This window comes from Meles meles, chromosome 8, assembly GCF_922984935.1.
Source record: "Meles meles chromosome 8, mMelMel3.1 paternal haplotype, whole genome shotgun sequence".
Classification (NCBI taxonomy): Eukaryota; Metazoa; Chordata; class Mammalia; order Carnivora; family Mustelidae; genus Meles; species Meles meles.
Window position 1 is genome coordinate 69,970,479 of NC_060073.1, and position 22,299 is coordinate 69,992,777.

Consider the following 22,299-nt stretch of genomic DNA (forward strand, 5'->3'; position numbering starts at 1 on the left):
TCCGAAAGGCCCCAATAGCCATGCTCAGGAGCGGTGCATTCTGGGAATCGTAGTCTTCTAAAGGCCTGTTGGGACACCGAGGCTATCGCGGGAACTACAATGCCCAAAATGCGCCAAGATCGGACGCGCCCAGAGTGGGCCAAAGAAGCAAAGGGGTCTGGGCCGCCATGTTAGGAGTGCCGGGAACAGTCCGCGGAGCCTGGCCGAGGTTTTAGGCAGCGAGCGAGCCGAAAGGTGGTGCGGTGGGGACGGTGAGGTGGAGGATAAACGGGTTGGAGAGCCTAGGGCCCAAACCTGGGACCTGGGAGCGGATGCGGCAACTGGGGACAAATTGTAGGGTGGGTCCGGCTGGAGGCAGTATCAAGAGGCCCACTGGGCCTCGGCCTTAAGGTCCAGCAGGTTGTATAGGCACCCTATCCGTTCTCGTCCTTTTTCTTATTAAGGGATTGAGGGAGTCTGTTTACTTCTGGGCCCAGAGCATCACTTATGCCGACTAATAGGACCCTTGAAGCCGTTGGCGTCTTGTTTGGGCTGCGGGGACCCTGGACGGCGATCCTTCTCACTTTGGTCAGAAAAGCCAGCTTCCACCCACGGAGTTGGGTTATCCCTCCTGATTTTTTAAATCTTTTTGTAACTTATATTCCAACTTTCCTTACCCCTCCGCAAGGTTTCGTACCCTCACTGGTTTTTCATACAGGAATGATTTGCCAGAAGGGTCCAAAGAAATCAATGTTGACTCGTGTAACCAAGCAGGAAAGGGACGGTGCTTTGGCGCCCTAGTTAAGAAGAGATTAAGAGAAGTCTAAGGGAGTAACACCCGGTTTAAAATGCCAGGGATATTATTGACGATGGCCCTATGGACAGCTGGCGGTCGGTTTCGAAGTAACGTGGGTTCTTGGATAACCTTAAGAGTGTATGCTAAAATATTGAGAAGACAGGATGTTCATTAGCATGGACCACCAACTTACTTTAAAAATACAGTAGTGTTAATTTGTGGTACTCCATATATACGATTACCTTAAGTAATTTTTTTTAATTAACTGAAACCCAAGTCACTGGACTTTAAGTTACTTTGCACAGTATTTCAAATGAACTGTATTTTTTTCCCAATTTGTTACTAAAACAATGCTGTGTATTTGTTCTTTTTCAGAGTCTGTCTACACTATGAGATGGAAAATTTCTTCCTGAGGGTGTCTGAAGGGTTAAAAATACGATATATATTTTGTGTTTTTCTCCACAGTTATTCGGAAAACAAAATTATTAACTTGTTACTTTGGGTCATTAAGGATATGCCTTTCATCTCTCTATGAGTAGTTAGTAATATTACAGCTGATAGATGGATTCTCCTATCTGGAGAAGCTAGGCAGAGTGATTAAAAATAATAAAACATGGTAGAAATAGTCTTTCAGATGTATACAGATGATAACTACAAAAACTTAGAAGAATCATCTTCTGTGCTGTTTCTGGGAACAAGTCACAAGATGAAAGGCTTTGTTTCATTTTTAACAGGTAACATGTGTTGGTCTCATTTATCTATGCAGTACAACAATGGGAAAGGCGCATACAAATATTTCTGTTACTCAGAACCACCTTTTCAAGTAATTGTGGTAAGTATAAGAAAGGGAATGAAATGTTTGCTGTTTTCTTTCAGACCTTCAGTATAACTGTAGAAGTGTTCTACATTTAACAGAGAGAAAACAGTGGACAGCTTTGCATTTAGCTTAGTTTCAAACTCTTTATAGGGATTGGTGGTTCACTGGTATTTTATTTTACAAACCTGTAGTGAATCTTTTTCGTGTTGTAAAATATTTCTTTATATAAGCAGTAACCTGATTTCCTATGGAAGACAGATTTTTGGGAATGGGGGGCAGATTGCTTACAAATCTCATAGGTGAGAAACTAGACCTATATAATGCAGTGATTTCTGTAATTTATAATTTGTCATATGTTTGGGTAGTTTGGAGTTATTCCAGGCTTATATATCCAGTGGACATCTAATTAATGAAATGAAACATCTAATATCTATATTGAAAAAAAAAAAGCTCAGTGATATAACCTTTAACTTTTAGGGCAGAAATTCTGCATTCTTTCTTAGAAATTTTATTTACCAAGTTAATATTTGAGGAGTTGGTGACACCAGCTTCTGAAAGAATAACCTTAGTGTCCCAGAGAAAACATTGGGTTAGGAAAACTGAAAAGTGGGATTAAGAATGCCTTTGGGGGATAAAGCAACTTACATTTTTTTCATCTAAGAAAAGAATTAGGGTGTTGATTTGTATTACAATTATAGATAGCTCATTAAAGTGTATTGAGTCATTTGCTCTTACAGCAAGAGTTTTTTCAAGTGTTGTGTTAGGATCACCTCAAAATATTTAACTATCCTTCACTCATCCTTTTTGAATTATTCTGCCAGGTTGGAACAATTTATTCTCTATTTTTAAAACTGAGTGAGTGTACAGGGGCAGGGTACAATTGTCCTCTACATCCTGTATTTGCGTTTATTGTAGTGCATTACACTAATAACAAAAATTTAGGCAAAGATTTTAGTTTCACAACTAATAGTACCCACAAATGAATTCTGAAAATGTGTAGATGAGGAAATGATTTGGACATCAATTTGTACATTGGTGAGGAGGTGGGAGAGATTTCAGTTTAGCCTTATGAGTATTGTGATATCCTGACTTACCTAAATATTTCTGAGACTGAGAGTTTAGCATAATACCAAGAAAGTAGTGATAAGAGACACTTCTGCTAGTAAGAGCTCATGCTATCACAAGATTATGGTAAAGCTATTCAGAAATGTAAAGAATCAAGTACCTAGAAGTAATAAGTTACTAGGATTTTCTGAAAATAATTACTCTCTTTTTTTCAATAACTCCCCTCCTTGCCCCGAATCCTAAATTTTTAAAATTATTGATGTTATCTTAGTATTCTTGATATTTAGGTAAATGATATGCAATGGAGTGTCTTTTTAGCCCCAAATCCTTTGATTCAGTACTGAATTTGTCTGTGGTCTCTGCTTTGAAAATCCTTTAACATTATGTCATGTATGTGTGCTAAAGAAAAAATATAAGATCCAAGAGGACAAGCATTTGAAATGATTAAAACAGCCTTATCATTCAAGCACTTAATGGATCCATCTTTAGAGGAGGGGAGCCCTCTTGGATATAGAATATGAAGACTGACTTTAGTATTTTGAGGAATATTGGCCTGGATTCTGTTGCTTCAGTTTGAAATCTAAAGTGGCTTGCTCAGTATCACAGCCATTAGTAACCTTCTAAGCCTCATTGATAATAGCAGCCTCCCTAAGGATGTTAGTAAAGATTAAACAAAATAATCTATGTAAAGCACTTTGCAAAGGACTTTGAAAAATGTAAATTGTGGATTTTTTTTAACAGTTGGGTAAACTACTTTTTTATTGGCTGTTTTTAAAAATTAGCCACAGAGTAGTTAGAGCCCCAAAGACAAGGATTAATTCAGATATACTCTTCCAACAGTTGGTTAAGTCAAATTTGTGTGACCAAGTTCCTAGCAAAATACAGTTCCATTTCTTCTTTCATATGGTGATACAGGGCTACAATCTTTTTCAGCCCATACTACTAAAGTTAATGTAAAATGCCTGTTACTGAGTTATGTTCCTAAGAGATCATAGTTGTGCTTAAGTGACTAAAAAGTTTAAAAAATTTAAAGTTTAGGGGCACCTGGGTGGCTCAGTGGGTTAAGCCTCTGCCTTCGGCTCAGGTCATGATCTCAGGGTTCTGGGATCAAGCCCTGCATCAGGCTCTCTGCTCAGCAGGGAGCCTGCTTCCCCCCCCCCCCCCCCGCCCCCTGCCTGCCTCTCTGCCTACTTGTGATCTCTCTCTGTCAAATAAATAAATAAAATCTTGTAAAAAAAATTTTTAAGTTTAAATTAAAAATTTAAAAAATTACATAGTAACAATTTCATGGTTAAACACTTGTGTACATATGTAGCTTGAAGAAGCCCCAAGTCAATTATGAAAATCAGGTTCTGTCTTCATTGAGAATCACGTATTGTATTCCCTTAAAGAAAAAGATTTGCTAAATTATGAAAAATGTTAGAATTGTTTCATATCTTAAAGTTCTAAAGTAATGCTTTTTCTATTCCAAGCTATGAAATTTGAGAGAACAGCTCTATTGTCTGCCTTTCTGTATCTCTTTTCCAAAATAGAGTTAATTTTTTTACCTATCAGAAATGAAATGTCAGTAACCCAAAGGTGATACAGACCCAGTAGTTAAATTAAAAGTTACTCTAACCTGATCAGAGTTGGAGACAAGCAAACTTAAAGGAGAAGAAAACATTTTTACCAAAAAGTATCTTTTCAGACTCACCTTAGATTAAGTTAGATGTTTTCTAGTGTACATTCTTAGTAGTAAAAACAAATAAGCATGACATGCAGAGTTTAGCAATTGGACTTTCTCTAGGGTAGATCTTAACTCATTCTGGAAACTTTAATCCATATTTTAAACACTTTGACTTAATACCAGGAAACTAAGGAAAAATTGTATGTTTTCTAGGAAAAATTGTATGTTTTCTAGTCTTAGTTGATGCATTGTGTTTGTAACAAATTGGCATCATTTTAGCTGCTGGATTTTATAGGCCACTGAAGGTAAATGCAGTAAATATCCCTGGGTCAGTGTTTAAAATCCAAATGTCCCTAGTTAATGATTAACCCAAAAAGTGAACCCTGTTTATCTTATGATTCTATTTTTAAATTTTTAATAGGTTTGGGTAATTGTAGCACTAGAAGGTATTTCTTTGCAAGAGTTTAATTATGTGAAGATGAATTTAATCAAATATAAATGTTTACGAATATAAAGCCTTTTAAGGAAACTACAGAGATGTGCAGTTGTAAGCAGTTATGCAAGTGGGTACATACTTAAAATTCTTAACTTGATACAGAGGCTTTTGAGGATGCTGTGTGGATTTAAACTTGATAGAAAGGTTAATCCTCAGTGAGTTGTATCTTAAAACCTTTTAGGAAATGTTCATCAGTTACCCCCTTAACGCCTAAATAGTCCTGATTTGATGAATTTAGCACATAGGTGTTTATCAAATTGAGTAGCTTGGGGACTTGTTTGAGCTACTTCACCACCAGAAGATAAAAATTAGCAGTTATAATCTTTGATATAACCTAAGTGACAATTTTTTTAAACACTTTGAGCAAAAAAACAAAAACCTCAGATTTCCTCCTTCCCTATCCTCTTGCTGTAGACTTTTAGTCATTAGTATGGTATCAAGTGGGATCTTACAGTTTCTTAGTAATTGTCCCCAACGAACTGGCTGGTGTTTATTCTCTTAGTCAATGTCAGTATCTTTAGAGCCACTTTGTGTTTCATAGTATTTTATATACAAGACAAAAATAGAGAAGAGCTTTAATTTTTTAAAGTTTTGACACCGGGTGAAATAAAGCAGTTGCAGAAGTGGTAACATAAAAGTAAACTGCAAATAACATTGACATACTTTCTAGAGCACTTACATTGCAATTGCTATATTGAAACTAAAAAGCATCTTACGTTAAGTGTAGTGATAAATAACCTTTACCGGTCTTCTGCTATTTCTGTGGAATACTTGAGTAAAAATAGTATGGTGCATTTACTCTGCTTAAACAATTGTGAATGTGGTGAAAGTTAAGTGCTAATTTTTGGTAATGAATTTTTACATTTTTCACCTTCTTTTGCATTTGACAGTTTCAATGCAAGAATGTTCATTCCAAGTCTGCTTTGTTTACTCTTTGTGTATTTAATGCTGGGCATTATGCTTGTTTCAGGTTTCAGTCCCATGACCCGTTTTCAATATTCATGTTTGTGTGTCTTTCCAAAATTGTTTGCTTCTTTGTTTCCTGCTGGTCCTGAGATAATTTATGAGCAGTTTTTGTTGCTTTTCATGTTGCTATGTATTCGCCTAAAATGGGTTGCTGGATTTTCTCATTTTCCAGATAAACTCTTCTCTTTCACATTGCTGGGACCTGTTTGGCATTTGTTGAGAGTTCTGGGTTGCTTGTAATTGAAAAGTTGAAAAATTGAGTACTAAGATGCCAGATTTCAGGGGCTTGGGAGTGAATGAATGGGAGTGGGGCAAGAAGTAGGTACTGAATTTAGATAACTTACTTTTATGAAGTTTGGCTGTGGAAGAGGCAAGAAATAATGGGAAATAAGAGGGTACATGGGAACAAAAGAGGGTTTTTACTTAAATCTTCCTATTTAGAGGCCAAAGTCACACTCTTACTTCAGAGCAGTTTGATCATTTCCCAAAGGAATCAGGACTTAGAATTCTGTGATGCCCCAAATTAGGCAAGGGGAAAAGTGGAAGAGCTCTGAAGTACTTAGGTAATTTTTTCTATGAATATTCCATACTTTACATTTGATTATATTTCCTTTCCATTCTGATCCTGTTCATGTTTGTGTTCTTTCTAGGCTTTCGTGGCTGCCTATTTAACCAAACTTCTGCTGGAGGAATGGTGCATTTTTATGACCATTCCAGAAAAGCATAGCAATGACCAAGAGCCTAGGTTTCTTTTGAGAAATTACTGGTCCTAAAGGGTGGTGTTTGCCCTTTATACCAATATCATCAATAGTTACCAACCAAACCTGCCTGGGATCCTCACAACCACTATTAGAGAAAACTACTCATTTGACCAGGAGATTAAACTTGAATAAAACTTGTCTGTTCTTGCCTGGCTATGATTACCAAGACATATTACCTGGAGGAGAAGTCTGAGAGGGATTCTTTTAATTACTTCTGTGAGAAAGGTATGATTGTAGAAACATTCAAAAATACATAAGAGAAAAGTAACATCTTACAGCAATAGAACCCTCAACAAAAAGTGGAAAATCCAGTTCTGACAGTTACGAACTAAATTTTCCGTTGCTTGAATGCACTGTCATTACCTAGCAATCTAAATGAGTTGCTATTTCCCTCCAGAGGTTTAACTGGCAAAATAAATCGAAAGACATCAGCAAAAGAAGGGAATAGCTAAGACAGGTAAGGATTCAGTATAATAAAAAATATCAAAGGAAATTGGTTATTACTAGGTCCTGACACTAACTCACTGTGTCCAAATGTGATATTATTTACTTTGATGAGCTAGGACCAGAAGAAATAACTTAAATGGTATTTCAGTAAAAAGACACTTGTGGCTACCAACTGAATTACTCTCTGCATTGTGCAAGGCTTTACACCCAGCATGACTCCCCAAGTTAGCTAACACTTGATACATCAAGCTAATAACCTATTTCTGACAAATACAAGTCTATGCAGCACTTTTCTACCACTTCCAACTGAAGGGAGGGAAAGGCATGAAAACAAATGTTTACTGTAATTATTTATGGGACCAAAGTTATATCCAGATTCAGAAACCTCGTACTCCTGCTTGCTACCAAGTTAATGCAAGTAATTATTAAGAATACCTACCTGCTCGGTAGTCTAAGATAGAAGGTAGACATTACATAGGCTGTTCATTTATGTGCCTGAGTCCATTATGGTTTTCAGTAATCTAAGTAGCAACTTGAAAGTTAAATATGACCCCATTGTAACTTGAGATAACCATGAACTTCTGAAATACACCTTGGTATATGTTGAATTCACTTAAAATGCACTTAATAGGGCACTTGAGTGGTTCAGTTGGTTAAACATTTGCCTTTGGCATGGGTTGTGATCCCAGGATACTGGGAGCGAGTCCCACGTTGGGTTCCCTGCTCAGGGAGCCTGCTTCTCATCCTCCCTACTGGTGCTCTCTCTCACTATCACTGTTGCTCTCAAATAAATTCTTAACCTAAAAAAAAAAAAAATGCACTTAATAGTTCACAGGTAACTGAAAAGTAATTTTTCCAGTAATACTGGCCAGAACATGCTGTTAAAATACTTGTGAACTAGTTGAGGTCAAAGTAGAACAACAGTGTATTCGTGTATATAAAAATTATATAAATATAATGTATAATATGAGTATGTCATGTGTATAAAAAATTATACCATTTATATATGTGTATATATGGAGCCTGATGCAAGACTTGATCCCAGCCTGTGCTGTAGTATGTGTGTGTCTTGCATCAGGCTCCCTGCTAGGCAGGGAGTCTGCTGCTCCCTCTACCCCTCCCGGCCTGCTCAAGACCTCTCTCAAGCTCTTGCCCTCTCAAATTAAAAAACCTTAAAAAAGATTGACAAGGAAGTATTATCTAAAAACCATTTTCAGAGTTTGGTCTGCCAATACCTGAAGTGACTTCAGGCTTTATGTCCCACTTGAATGTCGGTCTAAAAAATTCCAAAGGCATAGCTTGAAATACTGAAGTCAGGCCTGAGTTCTGGATTCTGGTCTGATAATTAGTAACTAAGGTGTCAGCCTAAGCAAATTAACTTTGAATCTGTGGGGTTTTGTTTTTAAGATTTTATTTGAGAGCACGAAGTCCGGAAGAGGGAAAAGGAGACTCCCTGCTGAAGGGGAACCACCCCCACCCCCAACCTCAGGGCTGGATCCCAGGACCCCAGGGATACAACCTGAGCCGAAGGCAGATACTTAACTGAGCCACCCAGGCGCTCCCTGAATCTGTTTATGTTTAAAAATGTGGTAGCATTTAACAACATCAAATACATGGTTTTCTATGATGTTCTATGGTTTGATGTACAGGCTTCCAGCACCAGAATCTGAGATACACACAAAAAATGCAGATTCTGGTGTCCCACCTAGATACACTGCTTAAAAATCTGAGGATTAGATCGGGATCTTCATTTTTTTTTTCCCAAGATTTATTTATTTATTTGACAGAGAGAGATCACGAGTAAGCAGAGAGGCAGGCAGAGAGAGAGGAGGAAGCAGGCTCCCCGCCAAGCAGAGAGCCCGATGTGGGGCTCGATCCCAGGACCCTGAGATCATGACCTGAGCTGAAGGCAGAGGCTTAACCCACTTAGCCACCCAGGTGCCCCTCTTCATTTTTTTAAAAAAGCATATTGTGTAGTGCATGAGTGTATGGGGGGAGGTGCAGAGGGAGCAGGAGAGAGTCTTAAGCAGACCCCGGAGCTAACACCAAGAGCTGGATGCATAACTGATTGTGCCACTTAGGTATCCCTGGGGACCTGCATTTTAAATAAATTCACCAGATGATTTCTCTACCTGATCTTACTTGAAAGCACAAAGTGAGGGCGCCTGGGTGGCTCAGTGGGTTAAGCCGCTGCCTTCAGCTCAGGTCATGATCTCAGGGTCCTGGGATCGAGTCCTGCATCGGGCTCTCTGCTCAGCAGGGAGCCTGCTTCCCTCTCTCTCTGCCTGCCTTCCTCTCTATCTACTTGTGATCTCTCTCTCTGTCAAATAAATAAATAATAAAAATCTTAAAAAAAAAAAAAAAACCACAGTGAAATAATTTGCCAGAGTTACTTCTAAGGGTGCCCCCCCCTTTTTTTTAAAGATTTTATTTATTTGACAGAGATCATAAGTAGGCAGAGAGGGGGGAAGCAGGCTCCCCACTGAGCAGAGAACCTGATGCAGGGCTTGATCCCAGGACCCTGACATGACCCGAGCCAAAGACAGAGGCTCAGCCCACTGAGCTACCCAGGAGCCCCAGGCCCCCTCTTTGTTGTGTTCCTAACTCCTCTTTCCTTTGTGCTCAATAGCTCTTATTCCTGCTGTTATTTCAAGACACAGATGCCAAGATTTTATAAGTACTTCTGCATACATACATTCATTGAAAAACTCAAACACTTGGACAAGTATTGTTTAAGGTGTGTAATACTTTTTTTTTAAAGAGAAATGAACAAATTATATCGTCATCTAAAGTGTTTGACAAATTAAGCCCTACAGTATTCTTATAGACATTCAAAGTATCAATATTTGGGGCACAGTTTCAATCCTAAATCCGTTTCTTTGATTCTGTAAGTATGTATTAATTACCAAGTTAAATGCCCTAGAGATACAAAGATGACTGCAATCCTCTAAACATTAATGTCTTGATGTTTTTAGTGTCATGGACCCCTTGTCAAGGAGTTAAATCCATGAGCCACTTTTCCAAAGGAAAGTGTTTTAAGGTATAAAGTACAGTATATCTGATTACATAGGGAGCCAGTGATAATGAAATAGCTACTAAAAATTTTGTATAGAAATTTATATGTTTTATTAACTCATTAACAAGATTTAACAGTAGCTCTCATCTGTAATTTCAACACTGGTGAGCATAATTTCAAGTTGTTTGCAAGAATTATATGAAAACAGTTCAACTGAACTATAAAAAATTATTTCTTACTGCTAATACTACTGTGATCTGTTGCCTATGTTCAGATTTTATTAGGAGTTACTGAAAATAGAGATGCAGTTTTTCCCATCTAAATTTATGGACACACTGAATTCTATTAAGAACCCTGGTTAGGGCGCCTGGGTGGCTCAGTGGTTTAGGCCGCTGCCTTCGGCTCAGGTCATGATCTCAGGGTCCTGGGATCGAGTCCCACCTCGGGCGCTCTGCTCGGCAGGGGGCCTGCTTCCCTCTCACTCTCTCTGCCTGCCTCTCTGCCTACTTGTGATCTCTCTCTGTCAAATAAATAAATAAAATCTTTAAAAAAAAAAAAGAACCCTGGTTAAACGGTTTAATAATGGGAAATTTTTCATGCATCCAGGGCCTAAGTAAGATCTATGTAAGCACTGAAAAACTTGTGATGCCTCCTTACCTCATCAAATTCAAAATAAAAATATTTACACCATAGGGGCGCCTGGGTGGCTCAGTGGGTTAAAGCCTCTGCCTCCGGCTCTGGTCATGATCCCAGGGTCCTGGGATCGAGCCCCACATCGGGCTCTCTGCTCCACGGGGAGCCTGCTTCCTCCTCTCTCTCTGCCTGCCTCTCTACCTAGTTGTGATTTCTCTCTGTTAAATAAATAAAATATTTTAAAAAAAAATATTTACACCATAAAGTAGATTTAAGGAAGTTCTGTTTCTCCTGGTAAAGACTCTCATGCTTTTTAGAAAGTCCTAAGTTATATCTGAAGAAGTACTAAAGTACTGCATTTGTTTCATGATGGGTGAACAGGAGAGGCTGTAGTTGTGTGAAAGTATGGGTTTAGTATCTAAGCTTGTATCCACTACACTTGGTATATAGTAAGGGCTCAATAGCAGTAAAATAAAGTGAAAGATCTTTTCCACAAGGGGTTCACAGTTTTAGAGAATATGTAACAAGTGTGGATACTGTAATAGGGACCAGATAGATGCTCATTTCTCTGTAAATGAACAGCTTGGAGGGGTTGTTTGTAACCCAAGCGATATCACTTGCAGATAAATTGAGTTGGGCTACTATCCTCAAGTGATCTTACTAGTGTGTAAGCTCCATGAGGGTAGGATTTTGTGTGTGTGTGTGTCTGTTTTGCTCATTGTATGAATCTGGTATATTCCAAAAATTTAGGAAATTGCCTGCCGTACTCAACTAATCTCACCTGATCAGCCTCATATCTGTGTAGTTGCATTTGTCTAGATGCTGCTGAAACATTTAAGCATGAACCTACCACAAACTAGAAATTAAAAATAGCTCTTCCTTAGACATTCAGTAAGTGAATAAAGAGGGGTAATTTGTTTTCTCAGCAGAAAGCTAATAAGTGCTGTGGTAAGTATAAGTTTACCTACCATTTCCATTCAGCACTCCATGAGGATAGGAATTGCCATTTTAAAATTAAGACACTGCCGAGAATTATTCATTAACTAGTAGAGGAATTGGAAAACAATATGCAGTCAGTTTCCCAGACCAAAGTATCTTATCTCTCACTTGGCCAAGACACAAAGGTGGTCTTTCCCCCACATTTCACAAAGAGGTAAAATCATGTGAAACAGACTGGGTAGCAAAACAAGTTCCATAGCTATTTAAGCACATCTTTAAAAGTTCTTATTTAGAAATATATTTTTTAAACATTAAATACAGATCTTATACTCTATGCTGAAGTCATTTTTCTACCCTCCAAGCAAAGCATTTGAACGTTCAGAGGGTTGTGTTGTACTTTATAGGTAACGGAGTTTTTCACATTCCCATTCTTTGCACCACCATGGGTGGGTATGTTTTCACATAGCTTGTTTAGAAGGCAGTAAAGCAGTTTAGACAAAAGCATCATTGTTTGGACTAAGAGAAAGCGAAGAGTGACTCCAAAGTCCTTTTGAGTCACACAGGGAGAACCAGACCAATATCTAAATTAGCATGTGATACAGAAGCAGCCATGTAGGTCAACCCATAACTTGAAGTTAAACAGGACTTCATGTTATAGATGAAGAAAGTGAATAGCTGGGAAATAAATCCTGGCCTGACCTGTATTAATGTGAAGCCATTTATAGGTGTTACTAGGAGTGAACATTCATTGACTTCACTGCAGAAATACTGACCACAGTGTGCTGCCATGTACCGTGCTGCAGACGTTTCATAACATGGTGTATGGACCTTATTGCCATTCTATTTTTTTAATTTATTAAAAAGATTTTATTTATTTGACTGATCACAAGTAGGCAGAAGGAGAGGGAGAAACAGGCTCCCCACTGAGCAGAGAGCCTGATGTGGGACTCGATCCCAAGACCCTGGAATCATGACCTGAGCTAAAGGCAGATGCTTAACCAACTGAGCCACCCAGGTGCCCTCAAGTAGTCTTTTAAACTTGTAGTACTTGTACAGGTCACGTGACAGTTTTATATCTTGAAAATAATTCTAAATAACTGCATCATTTATTGACTTGGAAAGGATAAAACCAGTGACTAATTGTAGGCCAATGGGGATTAGAAACTCACCTCTAATATTCACAGTGCTCCTTCAAAGCTGATTAAATGTCTAGGAAACAGCTTGATTCTATCTTCTAACTCTCCTTCCATTTTATTTTTTTATTTTTTAGCAACTAAAACAACCTTAGTTGCTTTCATGCAAATAAGCATTGCCTCCTTTCCTTTTAACACAACACTGCAAAATGACTAGCTCATAAACCATTCAGACGTTATTGCTGTTGGTAGGTAGCATGCTATTCTGCCTGGTACCTACACAGTTGGCATGCAACAATTGTTTAATAGATAAGAAAATTGTTAAAATTTTGACAGATTGCTTAGTCCTGTGCTTACATCACCCCTTATCACCTGATGTTTTTGTGACAGATTTTCTATGAGTGAGCTGTTTCAGACAATGAAGGAAATAAAACATTCATTAAATGATAACCCCCCCCCACCCCCGCCTGGACACGAGACTGAATTGGAGTCCTTGATTCCCAGTATATCATAATATAACTAGTCTGAAAGAAAGAGGCAGAGAAGGCCATGATATTTGAGAATAAAATCTTATTTATTTATAGCTGAGCTTTATGTCATGATGCTTAATGCCATGACCATTAAGCCATTTCTATAACACTTAAGTGTGTCTTCTAAACGAAGCCTGTGAAATGTCTCCAGAATGACTTGGGGTTTGGGGGGGGGGGGGTTGTTTTAAGTAAGCTCTAGGCCCAATGTGGGGCTTTAACTTATGACCCTGAGATCAAGAGTCTCACGCTCTACTAACGGATCCAGCCAGTTACCCCAGAATTTTTAGTGTTTTTAGTGGCATTAATTATTGTTTTCTTTTGGGACCTGATTCTAGTGAAACAGATTCCAAAATGATGCAATTTGTCAAAGACTGTTTCAACTTCAGTATCTTTTAAAAAAATACAATTAGGTAAAACATTTTTAAGTAGACTGCATCCATCTGATCCATTTTCTTATTACCCAGTAATGTTTTTCATCAGCAGCCACAGCTCTGAAAGGATGTTAAAGAGTCTCCTGTTACACACTATAGCACTTATGTTCATAATAGAACATTAAGATAGATTGAAGGCTTCCATAATTAGCCTACACTCAGTCTTTTCCTACCTTCTGTCCTCTGATTTCCTACTTATATTTTTGTAGTAACTGTACATGATCACTAAATTGTATGTTTCTTGAGAGCAGGAGCTATACCATATTTTCACATTTCTTTGTGTGCTTAAAACGGGACTTTTATTTCTTCAGCAAATATTCACTGAGTATCCACTAGGTGTCAGATATACTAGGTAGATTCTAGGGACATCAAGATAATTAAGTACAGACATGCTCTTGGGAATCTGTCTTAAGTGAGAGAGGTGGCAAAAGATATTTGTAAGCAAAAAAACAAAAAACCCAAAAAACAAAAACAAAAACCCCTGCAGTGTAATATGATGTTATAGTGGAATAGGCTATTTCCTCATTGAAGAGGACTAAAAAATCATTTCCAAAAATGTCTCCCCAATCAACTTGCCTCAGTGACTAAATTTCCACCATTATTGCATTGTGATTGCCTCTGGGCAGGAAAACTAAGGGGTATCAATGGCTGTGGAATTAATTTTTCCTTTTTAAAATCTTTTTGTTAATTTTACATAAAATAAGATTCATTTTTTATATATAATTTCTTGAGTTTTGACAAATACATGGAAGTCCTGTAATCACCACCACAATCAAGATACAGAAGAGTTCATCACCTCAAAAAGTTCTTTTGTACTACCCCTTTTAAAATTTTATGTATTTCATAATTTTGGTAAAATTATTTTTCAAAAGGTAAGGTTTGGCTGTTTCATGTACATCTTTTCCTTATCAAAAATGTATATCTTTGGGTTAAGACAGTACCATTTCTAATAAGCCTCTGGAGAAATATAGATAACCAAAGAAAGATATCCAAAACATTACACCATTGTAAATCATCTACACTTTAGTTGGTAGATATGCTGCTGAAAAGAATTAGGATTCAGAAAAGGTAAACAGTGCATGTGGTATGTGTATGTTAGATTAGAAAGAGGATAGTAGTCGGGGTAAAGAAGGAAATTAGGGCCTGACAGTGGGACAGCATGCATAGAAGGATAAGAGTAGCATGTTTTTGAATAGTGTAAGGTCCCTGAGTTCTCAAAGATACAAGGGGCACAAAAGAAGAGATGAGTCCTGAAGAGGGGTGGACTTCATGTAAAGATTGGTCAGTATGTTGTTATCTGGAACTGCTGTCCTGGGATTCTAGAACTGGTTCTGCCAGTAATTCATTCTTGAAAAGTACTTTCCTTTTCTGGGACTCAATTTCATCATCTATTAAAAAAAAATGTTGGAATAAGTATATGCTGAAGTCTATTTGAATATATTCTCAAGTGTATTCCAACCCAAGTGAAACTTTTGGGTATGTGTGTTTGAGGGGAGTGGTGAGTTTCTGTCCCATTTTAACTGGAGAGGCATATCTGTAGATAACAGTAACCAAACTCTAACAATTATTAAGATCCCTTAAAATGTCATGTAGTTTGATATCAGAAGCTGCAAAGCAAAGTTAATACTGATCTCATTTGGGCTCCAGTGATCTAGCTTTCTGGCCCTCAGTCTTCTCATTTGTAGAATAACTAGATACAGGTTCCTTGCAGTTTCACATTTTATGAAAGTGAAACCTATTAAAACTTACCAGTGTTATTTCTGTTCTCATTTCCTCTGGATCTGTACCTATTCTGATTTTGCTTTTTTAAGTTATTAGTCACTATTCATTCAGTACTTCTATGTGCCAGAATTTGTAATGTAGTGTATTTCACCTATGTTATTTAAGAAATTTTACAGTGCTGCTGTCCTTTGTAAGTATACAAGTATGGGAAAATCACACCATGCCTCCTACCCCCATCCTGGATAACATATTCCTACAACAAGATCTCATTTTAGTGAATATTAAAACTACATTAGAGAGGAGAAGAAGGAAGGAAGATGGGTGTGGCTTTCAATTGCTAAGTAAAGGGAAAAGAACTAAGAGTTGAAGACGTACTGTGTGCTCGGTACCTTATATGTGCCTATCTTCTTTAGGTCATTGGTAAAAGCAGACAGGAAGGGAGACTATTTATCTTGGTAACAAAAGGGGGAAAAGTTCTTTCATCCCACAAGTCATTGGAATTATTCAGAATATAAATTTTTTCATATCATTCTCTCCTATGAGGGCATAGACAACATAATCCTTCTACATAGTGTTTGGCAAATATTTATGAAATGAACAGGCATTTTTCTCCTGTCCTTAGAGTAGAGGTCCTTTCAGTCCATGGACGTCTTAAAAATTTTATAAAAGCTATGGACCCACCAAGGATGTCTCCTCTCCTACTACACAAACACAACAAAATAAAAAATAGTCTACTCCCTCTCCTTGCCCTAAGTCACTCCACATATGTATTTGTGCAAAATCCACAATTTTGGAATGTTTTCCACCTTTCTGTAATTTATTCATGTGTTCCAGGTTAAGAACTCAGTTCTAGAAACATCTCTGGATATCTAGGCAGCCTAGGAGCTTAATTCCATTAACTTGTAATGCTTATAGAACTGTCATCCTTTATTGGTCCTTTACAAGTTTGAGAAAATTGCACCATGCCTCCTGTACTGTTCAGTTTGTTTTTTTTTTTTTTTAAGATTTTATTTATTTATTTGACAGAGAGAGAGCACAAGCAGATGGAGAGGCAGGCAGAGAGAGAGAGAGAGGGAAGCAGGCTCCCCGCCGAGCAGAGAGCCCGATGCGGGACTCGATCCCAGGACCCTGAGATCATGACCCGAGCTGAAGGCAGCGGCTTAACCCACTGAGCCACCCAGGCGCCCCTGTTTTGTTTTTTATGAGCAGAAATTATATCCAACTTGCTCTTTGGTTCATTAATATGTACTACAACCACAGAACAGCATTATATTTTTAAGGTTTTGTGTTTTTTTAAAGATTATTTATTTATTTGACAGAGATCACAAGGAGGCAGAGAGGCAGGCAGAGAGAGAGGAAGGGAAGCAGGCTCCCTGCTGAGCAGAGAGCCTGACTCGGGGCTCGATTCCAGGACCCCAGGATCATGACCTGAGCCAAAGGCAGAGGCTTTAACCCACTGAGCCACCCAGGTGCCCCTTTTTAAGGTTTTTGAAGTAGGAATTGTTTAACTTTACAGATGAAGAAATTAAGGTTTGTCCCAAGTTTATTTTATGTGAGTATCATATCTCTGGCTTTCTAAATGGAATGATTCCCCTTCCTCCCTCCCTCCCTTCCTTGCCTCCCTCCTTCGTTCCTTCTCTTCCTTCCTTCCTTCCTTCCTTCTCATTCAGAAACCCACTTAAAGTATTGTTAGGCCAGTGTCCTAATCTGTGAAATTTTATTTGGGTAGAGAAAGATGGTGAAAAAAAAAATGACCTTGTTTCATAATGGAAGACAATGACCTATAAAACAAATATTCTAAGTAATTCCAAATATGGTATGAGAACTCCCCAAAAAGCTGTGAGAATCAAATTGGTTAAAGGAAAACAATGTTGTGTAGTAAACTCTACAGTTTTCCCAACACAAGGCCCTTATCTTGTTGTAAAATCCAGGGCCTAGTACGGAGAAGTTATTTGGATGCTTATTTGGAGATTACTCCAGTATCTCCTGTGCTCTTACTTGACAGCAAGACGGCATCTCATCCAGGCTTGTGATGGAGGAAAATTGAGTTGTTGATGATGATGATGATGATGATTAAAGTGGAAAAAATAGAGAGTTTGTCAATCAGATGGATTAATATTTTAAGCACTTATTATGTGCCAGGAGCTTTTTAATTTCTGGGTGAAGAGTAACAGTCTCCATTGTACACTTACCCAGGGTACATATACAGTTACAGTTAACATTTGAGTGCTTACTGTAAGCAAAAGCATTGTTCCAGCTGCATTAGCATTAATTTCTTCACAGGTTTCTCAATCTTTGTAACAACTCAGTAAAATACTGTTAACGTTTTCATCACTAACAAGAAAACTGTAGTTTAAAGAGATTAGAAATTTGCCCAAAAATATTGTGAAGCTGAGACTTTGAACCCTGGCTGATTTGATGCTGAAATCTGTACTCCATTCCAGAACACTACCAAAGCCTCTAATATATAACTATTAATCTTTGCTGTCATTTGCTGTCCATAGTGGGGGAGACAATAAAGGTGGGATTAAGGGGGAGTTACCGGGCTTTTTCTGAGACAAGTGGTGCCTTCCCCCGCAAACAAGTTTGATGTGGTGAAATCAGGTTGGAAAGATATAAAAGGTTGAAGGTGGAGGTGGCGTGGTTGAACCTGTTCAGGAACTGATTACATCTGAGCCTCTGGCCCTTTTACCTGCCAGCTGACTCAGAGCTGGCCCATGGGCCAAAGCCCAGGCAGGTTAGTTTCATGGGCTATATACTTCAAAGGATCTGATTCCTGGCAACGCTGTGCACATTGCTTTTCAGAGGGCAGAGTCTTGTGGGGGAGGGAACAGGATGGCCTACAGGAAATGTTTGCAAAAGACCAAGGCAGTGTTCGCTCTAAATCCAAATATATGCAGCTTGTTCTAGGACTGGCAATAAAAAAAGTTAAAAAAAATTTAAATTAAAAAAGATTAGCCCTAAGCATGGCTTAAAATTGGGTATTTAAATCTTAAGTATTCCTCTGCAGTAAATATAGCAATTAAGAATATGAATCCTATGAATACCCAGCCTTTGTATCAACATGGATGGGACTGGAGGAGATTATCTGAGTGAAATAAGTCAAGCAGAGAGAGTCATTTATCCTATGGTTTCACTTACTTGAGGAACATAAGGAATAACATGAGGACATTAAGAGAAGGAAAGGAAAAACGAATTGGGGGAAATCTGAGGGGGAGGCCAACCATGAGAGACTGTGGACTTGGGAAACAAACCGAGGGTTTTGGAGGCGAGGGGAGTGGTGGGATAGGTGAGCCTGGTGGTGGGTATTAAGGAGGACACATAATTCATGGAGCACTGGGTGTGATGTATAAACAATGAATTTTGAACACTGAAAAAGTAATTTTTTTTTAAAAAGAATGTAAAAAAAAAAAAAAGAATGTGAACCCTAGAGTTAGACCTGGATTCCAATATTGGTTCTACCACTAAACTGTGAATAAATTGATTACTATGCCTCAGTTTTCTCATGTGCGAAATGGGGATTAAGTACCTGCTTCATAGATGTGTTCTGAAGGTTAAAGTGAGTACAAAGTATTGAGTATAAAGCGTATATCAGAGAGGCCTTTCTGGGTCTCCTCAAGTCACATTAAAAAAGGGATTAGCATTATGACAAGCATTATAATTGCAGCAAATATAATTGCAGGCAGAAGAACTGTCTCCAGAAAGACCAGATTATGTTGTTTACTTGATAAAAGTGGTGGGGGTTATATACAAATAATTTCTGTTAGCATCAGAAGTATCTGTACCTCCTTGGGCTTTGTAATTAAAAATAATAGCAACTAACTCCTATTGCATGATCATTAGATACTGGTCACTACTGTGTTCACAGGCCAAAAAAAAAAAAAAATTTTTTTTTTAAGAGAGGAAGAGAGAAGAGAGAGAAGGGGCAGAGGGAGAGAGACTCTTAAGTAGTCTCCGTGCAGCATGGAGACCAACTCAGTCTCACAACCCTGAGATCATGACCAGAGCCAAAAATCAAGAGTTGGGTGCTTGCCAAACTGAGCCACTCAGGTGCCCCTCACAGACCAGAACTCTTAACTAGAGAAAGGTGGAAAGGGTTTGCCTAAGCCACTAATCTCAAATACACTTAATTGGGGCAAATAAGCTAAACTATTTACAAGAATTATTTTAATCTTCATGACATACTAGGGTGGTAGAAGCTAACAAATTTTTCACTAAAACATTTTCCTTTTTTCTTCTGGGCGCACAAGAGGACTACATTTCCTGGACTTCTTTGCAGCCACATTTTGTTCTGGCCAATGAAAAATGACCAGAAGTGATGATCATCATCTTCAGGTCTGACCCATGAAACTCACCCTTTTAATTCTCCAAGCTCTCTTCCCTCATCTTGGAGAGGATCCATCAAAACCAGTAGTACAGGAGCTGGTCTTTTCCTTCCCCCAACCTCCAACCTTTACTGGATTGTGATATGAACCAGAAATAAACTCGTACTGTGCTAGGTCATTGAGATGTGGGGGTTATTTGTTACAGGAGTTCGTGTATCCTAATACAACAAGATTTGACAAGAACCCAGAGAAGGGAGCGAGAAATTGTTTACAGTGTCTGGCAAATGATGTACAATAAAAAAAGTGATTAACCTTATTAATTTAAGAAACATGAATATTACTTTTATGAAAGAGCTTATGAGCAAGTATCTAAAAGTCCTCTGAGTAAAGTGTGAGAAAATGTCAGGAATCACTGACAATACACTTTGGTTTCCAAAGCTTTTCACATGTACAACTGGGCATACCTTAAGGAATGGACATACCACCCCTGCAGTACCTCATACTCTGTAGCCTGCTAAATCAGTAAAGCACATTTCTCTAAATTTTATAAAAATATGTTACAAGTACAAATACAATTTTTATCCATACGGGGAGAAGCAAAGGGAGAGGGACAAGCAGATTCCATGTTAAGCCCAGAGTCTGATGGTCTCAGGACCAGGAGATTATCACCTGAGCTGAAATTAAGAGTCAGGTGGTCAACCGACTGAGCCACCCAGGCACCCCTCCTTCCTCCATCTTGATGAGTTTTTCCTCATTTATTCAAATCTAAGGGCTAAAATGTGTGTTTTAAATTTCTCAAGTTATTTTTCTCTCAGTAGTTTCCTTTGCTCTAACATGGTTTCTGGACATTATAGTACTTAGCTGGAGCTGTATTTTTAATCTTGAGAAATTAAATTCCTATAATTTGGCCTTGGTCACTGAGTGATCTCAAATTTTTGATATAGTAACTACTACTGTATTTTCTTCTTTCTCCTTCATACATACTTGCAAAGTTGATTCCTGTGGAATTGCATGGATCATTACTTAGGCTCCTGGCTTCACATTTTCTCCTCAAGTGCAGATAAATTATTTCTTCTTGTCAGAATATTAGCATAGCCTTCTGAGACATTTTGTTGCTATTACCCTTATCATGTTCCTCCCCTCAGTATTACATTTTCAAAACATTCAGGAGGTGGGGGATTGGTTTTGAAGCCTTAATAAATGTTCAAAGAAGCTATGTGGCTTAGAGGAAGCAAACAGGATTTGCATGCAGACAGACTTGATTTCCATCCCTGACGTAGCCGCCAACCAGCTCTATATGACATTGGTCAGTTATTCAACTTTTTTAAGAGACACAGCTACAACAGAGATGGTAAAACCGACTTTGCAAAGATGAGTGAGATATGTAAGCTAATTTCACTTTTGAATATGGGTACAAAAATCTTAAAATACTAGCAAACCAAACCCAAAATATACCCCATAGCCATTTATTAATATTAAGAATATAAGCTTGGTTTAATATTTTTAAAAACAAATGTAGGGGCATCTGGGTAGCTCAGTGGGTTAAGCCTCTGCCTTCAGCTCAAACCTGAGTTTGAGGTCCCATGGTCCTGGAATTGAGCCCCACATGGGGCCCTCTGTTCAGCAGGGAGCCTGCTTCTCCCTTCTCTCTACCTGTCTCTCTGCCTACTTGTGATCTCTCCCTCTCTCTCTGTCAAATAAATAAATTAAATCTTTTGCAAAAAATTAAAAATAAAAATAAAAAAATAAAAACAAATGTAGTTTATACCTTACCCGATTAATGGGATAAACATAAATGGTCATAATAACAGAAAAATTTTTGATAAAATTTAACATCCATTCATAAAAACAAAACTCTTGCCAAAATGGGAGTAGAAGAGAACTTCTTATATTGACAATATCTATTTTTTAAATTATGCTTAAAGAAGCAAAACATTTCTTAAATTGATAAAGGATAACTTTAAAAATGTATATCATACTTAATGGTTAAAAGAGAATAACTGAGGTGCATGAGTGGCTCAGTCGATTAAGTGTTTGACTTGTGATTTCGGCTCAGGTCATGATCTCATGGGTTATGAAATTCAAACCTGCATCGGGCTCCATGCTCAGTGGGGAGTCTGCTTGAGATTCTCTCTTCCTCTTTCTGCTTCTCTCCCCGACTCCTTCTCTCTCAAATAAATAATTAAAGCAATATGGAAAAAAAAACTCACTTTGAGGTCAAGAATAAGAGACTTCTTTTTTTTTTTAGATTTTATTTATTTATTTGACAGAGAGAGATCACAAGTAGGCAGAGAGGCAGGCAGAGAGAGTGAGAGGGAAGCAGGCTCCCTGCCGAGCAGAGAGCCTGACGTGGGACTCGATCCCAGGACCCTGAGATCATGACCCGAGCCAAAGGCAGCGGCTTAAACCACTGAGCCACCCAGGCGCCCAAGAATAAGAGACTTCTTAGATGCTTGTCTGGCTTAGTTGGTAGGGCATGTGATTCATCATCTTGGAGTTGTGAGTCAAGCCCCATGTTGCATGTGGAGATTGCTTTTATTCATTTACTTTAAGATTTTAATTTTAAGTAATCGCTAT

The 22,299-nt window shown here is 38.2% G+C and overlaps 1 long non-coding RNA gene across 2 annotated transcripts; it reads left to right on the forward strand.

Moving 5' to 3' along the window:
* Positions 1-103: 103 nt before the first annotated feature.
* On the forward strand, positions 104-19,900 carry LOC123948889. Of its 2 annotated transcripts, none has more exons than XR_006819996.1 (3): positions 104-234; positions 1,510-1,607; positions 19,648-19,900. It is a non-coding gene; the product is annotated as an uncharacterized LOC123948889 (long non-coding RNA). The 2 variants fall into 2 exon arrangements; XR_006819995.1 differs by having other exon boundaries at positions 125-251.
* The last annotated feature ends 2,399 nt before the right edge of the window (positions 19,901-22,299 follow it).